Source organism: Triticum dicoccoides, chromosome 2B (genome assembly GCF_002162155.2).
Source record: "Triticum dicoccoides isolate Atlit2015 ecotype Zavitan chromosome 2B, WEW_v2.0, whole genome shotgun sequence".
Classification (NCBI taxonomy): Eukaryota; Viridiplantae; Streptophyta; class Magnoliopsida; order Poales; family Poaceae; genus Triticum; species Triticum dicoccoides.
The window spans coordinates 140,679,514-140,691,976 of NC_041383.1; positions in this window are offsets into that span (position 1 = coordinate 140,679,514).

The following is a 12,463-nucleotide window of genomic DNA, read 5'->3' on the forward strand; positions in this document are numbered from 1 at the left end:
CAAGACCCAATCCTAAGACTAGCACAAAAGATCGAGTAGTTCATTTGCTAGAGCTTTGCCAATGTCAAGTATCTCTTCCTTTGACCATGAGATCATGTAACTCCTGGATACCGTAGGAGTGCTTTGGGTATATCAAACGTCACAACGTAACTGGGTGACTATAAAGGTACACTACAGGTATCTCCGAAAGTATCTATTGTTTTATGCGGATCGAGACTGGGATTTGTCACTCCGTGTAAACGGAGAGGTATCTCTGGGCCCACTCGGTAGGACATCATCATATGCGCAATGTGACCAAGGATTTGATCACGGGATGATGTGTTACGGAACGAGTAAAGTGACTTGCTGGTAACGAGATTGAACAAGGTATTGGATACCGACGATCGAATCTCGGGCAAGTAACATACCGATAGACAAAGGGAATTGTATACGGGATCGATTGAGTCCTTGACATCGTGGTTCATCCGATGAGATCATCGTGGAACATGTGGGAGCCAACATGGGTATCCAGATCCCGCTGTTGGTTATTGACCGGAGAACGTCTCGGTCATGTCTGCATGTCTCCCGAACCCGTAGGGTCTACACACTTAAGGTTCGTTGACGCTAGGGTTATAAAGGAAGCTTGTATGTGGTTACCGAATGTTGTTCGGAGTCCCGGATGAGATCCCGGACGTCACGAGGAGTTACGGAATGGTCCGGAGGTAAAGATTTATATATAGGAAGTCCTGTTTCGGCAATCGGGACAAGTTTCGGGGTCATCGGTATTGTACCGGGACCACCGGAAGGGTCCCGGGGGCCCACCGGGTGGGGCCACCTGCCCCGGGGGGCCACATGGGCTGTAGGGGGTGCGCCTTGGCCTACATGGGCCAAGGGCACCAGCCCCAAGAGGCCCATGCGCAAGGAAACTTGGAGAGGGAAGAGTCCTAAAGGGGGAAGGCACCTTCGAGGTGCCTTGGGGAGGATGGACTCCTCCCCATCCTTAGCCGCACCCCTTCCTTGGAGGAGGGGGCAAGGCTGCGCCCTCCCCCTCTCCCTTGGCCCTATATATAGTGGGGAAAAGGAGGAGCAATCAGACCTAAGGCCTTTGGTTGTCTCCCTCCCTCCCGTGACACCTCCTCCTCTCCCGTAGGTGCTTGGCGAAGCCCTGCAGGATTGCCACGCTCCTCCATCACCACCACGCCGTTGTGCTGCTGCTGGATGGAGTCTTCCTCAACCTCTCCCTCTCCCCTTGCTGGATCAAGGCGTGGGAGACGTCGCCGGGCTGTACGTGTGTTGAACGCGGAGGTGCCGTCCGTTCGGCACTTGATCATCGGTGATCTGAATCACGACGAGTACGACTCCATCAACCCCGTTCACTTGAACGCTTCCGCTTAGCGATCTACAAGGGTATGTAGATGCAAACTCTCCTCTCCTTTCTACTCGTTGCTGGTCTCTCCATAGATAGATCTTGGTGATTCGTAGGAAAATTTTTGAATTTCTGCTACGTTCCCCAACAGTGGTATCAGAGCTAGGTCTATTGCGTAGATTCTATGCACGAGTAGAACACAAAGTAGTTGTGGGCGTTGATTTTGGTCAATATGCTTGCCGTTACTAGTCTTATCTTGATTCGGCGGCATCGTGGGATGAAGCGGCCCGGACCGACCTTACACGTACTCTTACGTGAGACTGGTTCCACCGACTGACATGCACTAGATGCATAAGGTGGCTAGCGGGTGCCAGTCTCTCCCACTTTAGTCAGAACGGATTCGATGAAAAGGGTCCTTATGAAGGGTAAATAGCAATTGGCATATCACATTGTGGTCTTGCGTAGGTAAGAAACGTTCTTGCTAGAAACCCATAGCAGCCACGTAAAACATGCAAACAACAATTAGAGGACGTCTAACTTGTTTTTGCAGGGTATGCTTTGTGATGTGATATGGCCAGAAGAATGTGATGAATGATATGTGATGTATGAGATTGATCATGTTCTTGTAATAGGATTCACGACTTGCATGTCGATGAGTATGACAACCGGCAGGAGCCATAGGAGTTGTCTTTATTTTTTGTATGACCTGCGTGTCATTGAAGAACGCCATGTAACTTACTTTACTTTATTGCTAAACGCGTTAGCCATAGAAGTAGAAGTAGTCGTTGGCGTGACAACTTCATGAAGACACGATGATGGAGATCATGATGATGGAGATCATGGTGTCATGCCGGTGACAAGATGATCATGGAGCCCCAAAGATGGAGATCAATGGAGCTATATGATATTGGCCATATCATGTCACAACTATATAATTGCATGTGATGTTTATTATGTTTATGCATCTTGTTTACTTAGGACGACGGTAGTAAATAAGATGATCCCTTACAAAATTTCAAGAAGTGTTCTCCCCTAACTGTGCACCGTTGCTACAGTTCGTCGCTTCTAAGCACCACGTGATGATCGGGTGTGATGGATTCTTACGTTCACATACAACGGGTGTAAGACAGTTTTACACAGCGAAAACACTTAGGGTTAACTTGACGAGCCTAGCATGTGCAGACATGGCCTCGGAACACGGAGACCGAAAGGTCGAGCATGAGTCGTATAGTAGATACGATCAACATGAAGATGTTCACCGATGATGACTAGTCCGTCTCACGTGATGATCGGACACGACCTAGTTTGACTTGGATCATGTAATCACTTAGATGACCAGAGGGATGTCTATCTGAGTGGGAGTTCATAAGATGAACTTAATTATCCTGAACATAGTCAAAAGGATTTTGCAAATTATGTCGTAGCTCGCGCTTTAGTTCTACTGTTTTAGATATGTTCCTAGAGAAAATATAGTTGAAAGTTGATAGTAGCGATTATGCGATCAGTAGAAATCTTATGTCCTTAATGCACCGCTCAGTGTGCTGAACCCCAAACGTCGTTTGTGGATGTTGTGAACATCGGACATACACGTCTTGATAACTACGTGATAGTTCAGTTAAACGGTTTAGAGTTGAGGCACGAAAGACGTTTTCAAAACGTCGCGGAACATATGAGATGTTTCGAGGGCTGAAATTGGGATTTCAGGCTCGTGCCCACGTCAAGAGGTATGAGACCTCCGGCGATTTTCTTAGCCTGCAAACTAAGGGAGAAAAGCTCAATCGTTGAGCTTGTGCTCAGATTGTCTGAGTGCAACAATCACTTGAATCGAGTGGGAGTTGATCTTCCAGATGAAATAGTGATAGTTTCTCCGAAGTCATTACCACCAAGCTGCTAGAGCTTCGTGATGAACTATAACATATCAGGGATAAATAAGATGATCCTTGAGGTATTCACGATGTTTGACACCGCGAAAGTAGAAATCAAGAAGGAGCATCAATTGTTGATGGTTGGTGAAACCACTAGTTTCAAGAAGGGCAAGGGAACAAAGGGATACTTCATGAAACGGCAATTCAGCTGCTGCTCAAGTGAAGAAACCCAAGGTTGAACCCAAACCCGAGACTAAGTGCTTCTGTAATAAGGGGAACAACCACTGGAGCAGCATTACCCTAGATACTTGGTAGATGAGAAGGCTGGCAAGGTCGATAGAAGTATATTGGATATACATTATGTTAATGTGTACTTTACTAGTACTCCTAGTAGCACCAGGGTATTGGATACTGGTTCGGTTGCTAAGTATTAGTAACTCGAAATAAAAGCTACGGAATAAACGGAGACTAGCTAAAGGTGAGCTGACGATATATGTTGGAAGTGTTTCCAAGGTTGATATGATCAAGCATCGCACGCTCCCTCTACCACCGAGATTGGTGTTTGCGTTGAGCATAGACATGATTGGATTATGTCTATCGCAATACGGTTATTCATTTAAGGAGAATAATGGTTACTCTGTTTATTTGAATAATACCTTCAATGGTCTTACACCTAAAATGAATGGTTTATTGAATCTCGATCGTAGTGATACACATTTTCATGCCAAAAGATATAAGATAGTAATGATAGTACCACTTACTTGTGGCACTACCATGTAAGTCATAATGGTATAAAACGCATGAAGAAGCTCCATGTTGATGGATCTTTGGACTCACTCGTTTTGAAAAGTTTGAGACATGCGAACCATGTCTATTGGTGTGTATGCATGAAGAAACTCCATGCAAATGGATCGTTCGGACTCACTTGATTTTGAATCACTTGAGATATGCAAATCATACCACATGGGCAAGATGACTGAAAAGCCTCATTTTCAGTAAGATGGAACAAGATAGCAACTTGTAGGAAGTAACACATTTTGATGTGTGCAGTCCAATGAGTGCTGAGGCATGCAGTGAATATCGTTATGTTCTTACTTCACAGATGATTCGAGTAGATGTTGAGAATATTTATTTGATGAAACACAAGTCTGAATTATTGAATGGTTCAAGTAATTTCAGAGTGAAGTTTAAGATCTTCGTGACAAGATGATAGAATGTCTATGATATGATCATAGAGATGAATATCTGAGTTACGAGTTTTGGCACACAATTAAGACATTGTGGAAATTGTTTCGCAATTAATACCGCCTGGAACACCATAGTGTGATGGTGTGTCCGAACATCATAGTTGCACCCTATTGGATATGGGGCGTACCATGATGTCTCTTATCGAATTACCACTATTGTTCATGGGTTAGGCATTAGAGACAACCACATTCACTTTAAATAGGGCACCGCGTAATTCCGTTGAGACGACACCGTTTGAATTATGGTTTAGAGAAACCTAAGTTGTCGTTTCTTAAAGGTTTGGGGCTGCTTATGTGAAAAAGTTTCAGGATTAAGCTCGAACCCAAAGCGGATAAAATGCATCTTCATAGGACACCCAAAACAGTTGGGTATACCTCCTAATTCAGATCCGAAAGCAATATGGATTGTTTCTTGAATCGGGTCCTTTCTCGAGGAAAGGTTTCTCTCGAAAGAGTTGAGTGGGAGGATGGTGGAGACTTGATGAGGTTATTGAACCGTCTCTTCAACTAGTGTGTGGCAGGGCACAGGAAGTTGTTCCTGTGGCACCTACACCAATTGAAGTGGAAGCTTATGATATTGATCATGAAACTTCGGATCAAGTCACTACCAAACCTCGTAGGACGACAAGGACACGTACTACTTCAGAGTGGTAAGGTGATCCTGTCTTGAAGGTCATGTTGCTAGACAACAATGAACCTACGAGCTATGGAGAAGCGATGGTGGGCCCGAATTCCGACAAATGGTTAGAAGCCATGAAATCCGAGATAGTATCCATATATCAGAACAAAGCATGGACTTTGATGGACTTGCCCGATGATCGACAATCCATTGAGATAAATGGATCTTTTAAGAAGAAGACGGACGTGGATGGTAATGTCACCATCTATGAAGCTCGACTTGTGGCGAAGTGTTTTCCGACAAGTTCAAGGAGTTGACTACGATGAGATTTTCTCACTCGTAGCGATGCTTAGAGTCCGTCGGAATCATGTTAGCATTAGCTGCATTTATGAAATCTGGCAGATGGATGTCAAGACAAGTTTCCTTACTAGTTTTCGTAAGGAAAGGTTGTATGCAATACAATCAGAAAAGTTTTGTCGATCCTAAGGATGCTAAAAGGTATGCTAGCTCCAGCGATCCTTTTAAGGACTGGAGTAAGCATCTCGGAGTTGGAATGTATGCTTTGATGAGATGATCAAAGATTTTGGATTTATACAAAGTTTATAAGAAACTTGTATTTCCAAAGAAGTGAGTGGGAGCACTGTAGAATTTCTGATGAGTATATGTTGTTAACATATTGATGATCAGAGATGATGTAGAATTTCTAGAAAGCATATAGGGTTATTTTGAAAGTGTTTTTCAATGGAAAGCCTGGATTAAGCTACTTGAACATTGAGCATCAAGATCTATAAGGATAGATCAAAATGCTTAATAATACTTTCAAATGAGCACATACCTTGACATGATCTTGAAGGTGTTCAAGATGGACCAGTCAAAGAAGGAGTTCTTGCCTGAGTTGTAAGGTACGAAGTTAAGACTTAAAGCTCGACCACGGCAGAATAGAGAGAAAGGACGAAGGTCGTCCCCTATGCTTAAGACGTAGGCTCTTCAGTATGCTATGCTGTGTACCGCACCTGAAGTGTGCCTTGCCATGAGTCAGTCAAGGGGTACAAGAGTGATCCAAGAATGGCTCACAGGACAGCGGTCAAAGTTATCCTTAGTAACTAGTGGACTAAGGAATTTTCTCGATTATGGAGGTGGTAAAAGAGTTCGTCATAAAGGTTACGAAGATGCAAGCTTGACACCTATCCGGATAGCTCTAAGTAGAGAGACCGGATACATATAATGGAGCAATAATTTAGAATAGCTCCAAGTAGAACAGTTGTTTGGAATAGCTCCAAATAGAGCGTGGTAGCTGCATCTAGGAGATGACATAGAGATTTGTAAAGCACACACGGATCTGAAAGGTTCAGACCCGTTGACTAAAACCTCTCTCACAAGCAACATGATCAAACATAAAACTCATTGTGTGTTAATCACATAGTGATGTGAACTAGACCACTGACTCTAGTAAACTCTTGGGTATTAGTCACATGGCGATGTGACCTGTGAGTGTTAATCACATGGCGATGTGAACTAGATTATTGACTCTAGTGCAAGTGGGAGACTGTTGGAAATATGCCCTAGAGGCAATAATAAAAGTATTATTATTATATTTCCTTGTTCATGATAATTGTCTTTTATTCATGCTATAACTGTATTATCCGGAAATCGTAATACACGTGTGAATACATAGACCACAATATGTCCCTAGTGAGCCTCTAGTTGACTAGCTCGTTGTGATCAACAGATAGTCATGGTTTCCTGGCTATGGACATTGGATGTCGTTGATAACGGGATCACATCATTAGGAGAATGATGTGATGGACAAGACCCAATCCTAAGACTAGCACAAAAGATCGAGTAGTTCATTTGCTAGAGCTTTGCCAATGTCAAGTATCTCTTCCTTTGACCATGAGATCGTGTAACTCCTGGATACCGTAGGAGTGCTTTGGGTATATCAAACGTCACAACATAACTGGGTGACTATAAAGGTACACTACAGGTATCTCCGAAAGTATCTATTGTTTTATGCGGATCGAGACTGGGATTTGTCACTCCGTGTAAACGGAGAGGTATCTCTGGGCCCACTCGGTAGGACATCATCATATGCGCAATGTGACCAAGGATTTGATCACGGGATGATGTGTTACGGAACGAGTAAAGTGACTTGCTGGTAACGAGATTGAACAAGGTATTGGATACCGACGATCGAATCTCGGGCAAGTAACATACCGATAGACAAAGGGAATTGTATACGGGATCGATTGAGTCCTTGACATCGTGGTTCATCCGATGAGATCATCGTGGAACATGTGGGAGCCAACATGGGTATCCAGATCCCACTGTTGGTTATTGACCGGAGAACGTCTCGGTCATGTCTGCATGTCTCCCGAACCCGTAGGGTCTACACACTTAAGGTTCGTTGACGCTAGGGTTATAAAGGAAGCTTGTATGTGGTTACCGAATGTTGTTCGGAGTCCCGGATGAGATCCCGGACGTCACGAGGAGTTCCGGAATGGTCCGGAGGTAAAGATTTATATATAGGAAGTCCTGTTTCGGCAATCGGGACAAGTTTCGGGGTCATCGGTATTGTACCGGGACCACCGGAAGGGTCCCGGGGGCCCACCGGGTGGGGCCACCTGCCCCGGGGGGCCACATGGGCTGTAGGGGGTGCGCCTTGGCCTACATGGGCCAAGGGCACCAGCCCCAAGAGGCCCATGCGCAAGGAAACTTGGAGAGGGAAGAGTCCTAAAGGGGGAAGGCACCTCCGAGGTGCCTTGGGGAGGATGGACTCCTCCCCATCCTTAGCCGCACCCCTTCCTTGGAGGAGGGGGCAAGGCTGCGCCCTCCCCCTCTCCCTTGGCCCTATATATAGTGGGGAAAAGGAGGAGCAATCAGACCTAAGGCCTTTGGTTGTCTTCCTCCCTCCCGTGACACCTCCTCCTCTCCCGTAGGTGCTTGGCGAAGCCCTGCAGGATTGCCACGCTCCTCCATCACCACCACGCCGTTGTGCTGCTGCTGGATGGAGTCTTCCTCAACCTCTCCCTCTCCCCTTGCTGGATCAAGGCGTGGGAGACGTCGCCGGGCTGTACGTGTGTTGAACGCGGAGGTGCCGTCCGTTCGGCACTTGATCATCGGTGATCTGAATCACGACGAGTACGACTCCATCAACCCCGTTCACTTGAACGCTTCCGCTTAGCGATCTACAAGGGTATGTAGATGCAAACTCTCCTCTCCTTTCTACTCGTTGCTGGTCTCTCCATAGATAGATCTTGGTGATTCGTAGGAAATTTTTTGAATTTCTGCTACGTTCCCCAACAACTTTCTCCCCACTTCATTCTCTCCACCGCCTCCTTGTCTCGGGTGCCTCCTCTTTTTCACCTCATTTCCACCATAGATTCATTCAAATTAAGTGGTTAAGTTACCTTGTTTTGCTAGGTAAGTAAGGGGGGAAGCTATATTTATGTTGTTCTCCCTACAACAATGTGCACATGCACTTTTTATGGCCTAGCTAGATCTATGTATGTTCGTGGTGTTGCATATGTTTGTGGTGTTGCATATGTGTTTGTGTTTGGAGGTGTACCGGTATTTGAAATGCGATAGTTGCCAATATTTTGCCGGAATGTTGATTCATTTCCGTTTCAGCGAGAATTTTGGCATTAAGCATTCTTTTTGGTCCTATTTTTAGGGAAAGTCATACCAAATTTTTTCTTAGTTCTAAAATATCGTTTTGCTCTACCCCGCAGGCGACCATGGTCCGCACGATGACCGAAGGCATCGTGAATAGGTTTTTGAGGTCCGCGAAGGCCGAGATGCTTCAAAAGAACGAGAGGAGATAAGATGTCCGTGTCGAAGATGCAAGCTGAATAGCCTTATTGCGGATCCGGATTCCGGGCAGGTGCGGGACCACCTGCTCTTGCGTGGTTTCATGGATGGCTATCGGTGGCAAGGTGATGAAGATGACTACGAAGTCGTCCATGGGGGCCGGGCAAGAAATGAGGAAGGGCAGCAAGACAACCACCGCGGCTCGGGGGGGCGAGAAGACGAAGAATCCCCAGGAGATGATCACGACGGTGATGCTGTACACAGTCATCATGTAGAAGATGCAGGACATGATGATGATGCCGGCGGAGCAGACGACGCTGGACCATCGATGGGCTGGGTGCAGGACCCTCATATTCAAGAGCTGCTTCTCAAGCAGACGGATAACGCAAGAGCTGCCGCCCGAGAGAAAGCCAAGATGGATCAACTTGAGTTAGACGCGGTTACTCCATTGTATGAAGGATGCAGGCCCGAGGATACCCGCCTGAAAATAACGCTCATGGCTCTGGAGATGAAGGTAAAACACAAAATGACCGACGCATGCTTCGACGAGAACATGTCATTCTGGCATGAACGTCTTCCCAAGGGGAACAAGTGCCCGACCAGTTTGGAGGAGGCGAAGAAAATCGTGTGTCCTCTGGATTTACCGCACGTGAAATACCATGTGTGCATGAACAATTGCATCATTTATCGGGACGAGCACGCGGAGTCTACCATATGTCCGATGTGCGGTGTCACTCGATACAAGAAGAGGAAGAAAGCTCCTCGAAAAGTGGTGTGGTACTTTCCGATCACTCCTCGTCTACAGCGGTATTTCGCGGATCCTAAGGTAGCAAAGCTCCTGCGTTGGCACGCGGATAGGGAGGAGAAGAAGCGAGAAGATGACGCAAATGATCCGGAGATAGATAAAAAAGACAAGATGCTGAGTCACCCTAAGGATGTGAGCCAGTGGCAAGCGTTGAACTTCGAATACCCAGAATTTGGGAACGATCCAAGGAACATCGTGCTGGGCGCGAGCACCAATGGAGTCAATCCGTTTGGCAGCCAGAGAAGCACACATAGCACCTGGCCTGTGTTCGTGTGGATGTACAACCTTCCCCCCTGGTTGTGCATGAAGAGGAAGTACATTCACATGAATATGCTAATTGAAGGGCCGAAACAACCAGGGAACGACATCAATCTGTATCTGGGGCTGCTGAAAGAGGAGATTGACACGCTATGGAAAACGCCAGCCAATACGTGGGACGCCGCAGAGAAAGAATATTTCCCTATGAGAGCCGCACTGCTCACGACGGTGCACGACTATCTCGGTTACGGATATCTTGCGGGGCAGGTAGTCCACAGATTTTCTGGATGCGTAAGGTGCATGGATGACACAACGTATCGCCAGCTAGATAGAGATCCCGGGTCTTCGAAAACCGTGTTCATGGGACATCGAAGGTGGCTTCGCGACGATGACCCGTGGAGGAAACGCAAGGATCTGTTCGATGGTGAAACCGAACCCCGAAAACGCCCGTGTACGAGGAGCGGCGAGGAAATAGACAAGCTGTTGAAAAATTGGAAAGACTGCCCACTGCCGGGAAAGAAGCAAAAGGCGCCAGAGCCGGGAAAGAAGCGAAAGGCGCCAGAGCCGCTGCTGAAGGTATGGAAAACGAGGTCTGTTTTCTAGGACTTGCCATACTGGAAGATCCACCGTGTGCCTCACAGCCTTGATGTCATGCATATCACGAAGAACGTGTGCGAGAGTCTGCTTGGTACCCTGCTCAACATGCCAGAGAGGACCAAAGATGGGCCGAAAGCAAGGGCAGACTTGAAATCAATGGGCATCAGGCAGGAGCTTCACGCTATATATGATGATGATGATGATGATGATGATGATGATGATGATGATGATGAGGCGAAGCAGGACACAGAAAGTCGTCGCAAAGGCAAAAAGGCCAAGAAGACCGGAAATGACTACCCTCCCGCGTGCTTCACTCTAAGTCAGGAGGAGATCGAGCAGTTTTTCACCTGCCTCCTAGGAGTAAAACTTCCTTACGGTTACGCGGGGAAGATAAGCAGATACCTAGACCCAGCGAAGCAGAAGTTCAGCGGGATGAAGTCTCACGACTGTCACGTGCTGATGACGCAGATACTTCTAGTTGCAATCCGTGGGATCATGGACGCGCACGTCCGTGAAACGCTATTTGGCCTATGCAACTTCTTCGACGCCATCTCTCGGAAGTCGATTGGCGTGAGGCAACTCAGAAGGCTACAAGAAGAGATCGTGGTGATACTATGCGAGCTTGAGATGTACTTCCCGCCCGCATTCTTCGACGTTATGGTGCATCTGCTGGTCCATATAGTGGAGGATATCATCCAACTCGGGCCGACGTTCCTGCACAGCATGATGCCGTTTGAAAGGATGAATGGTGTCATCAAAGGATACGTTCGCAACATGTCACGTCCAGAAGGAAGCATAGCCAGGGGCTTTCTGACCGAAGAGTGCATCTCCTACTGCACGAATTATCTAGGCATCGAGAACCCCGTTGGTCTGCCCGTCAACAGGCACCTTGGCAGGCTCGCTGGATGGGGTCACCGTGAGGGTCGCCGCGAAATGCATGTCGACTTCGAGGGTCGACTCGCCAACTTTGAAAGAGCAAACCTAGTCGTGCTACAACACATAGACGTGGTCGATCCTTGGGTGGTAGAGCACAAAACCTTTATTAAGAAGACGTACAATGATCGAGGCCAACAGAGGACGGACGGAGATATACTCAAAGAGCACAACTCATGTTTCACGCGTTGGTTCAAGCAGAAGCTTCTGTCGTACCCTTTACATGAGGATTCTTCCGCGGAAGAACAACTCATATTCGCCTTGTCACAGGGCGCCGAGCACAACCTGATGACCTATGAGGCCTACGATATCAACGGCTACACATTCTACACCGAGGCCAAGGACATGAAGAGCGATGGTTATCAGAACTCCGGGGTAACGATGGAATCCTACACCGGTAACGATAAGGACAGATACTACGGAAGGATCGAGGAGATCTGGGAGCTGAGCTACGCTGAAGAGAAGGTCCCGCTGTTCTGTGTCAGATGGGCCAATAACGTCATAAAAGAAGACCAGTATTTCACCACCATGGTTATACCCGAAGCCAAATCCAAGCCGCGGGCGCAAACGTCACCGCGAAAAATGAGCCATGGGTACTGGCTTCCCAAGTGGACCAATGCTTCTTCATTACCGACCCGCCAAAGCCCAGTCGTGTTGTTGTGAGGAGAGGCAAAAGGAAGATCATCGGAATGGATGGAGTAGCCAATGAGCAAGACTTCGACAAGTACGGCGACCCGAGGATCGAACATGACGACGATGATGAAGTAGCAGCATACACCACAAGAAGAAGCAGGACCACCCTACCTAAAGGACGTCCGTTCCACAGAAGAACTCCATTTGCGAAAAAGAAGGGCAAGAAGATTGTGAACAGATAGCTAGCTAAGATCGATTGTATTTAAATCGTAGCCTTCATTTCTCGATTGTATTTCATGGGTACTTTTTGAACTATCATGAATATTTTTAAATTTTATGGACACTCGATCTCGA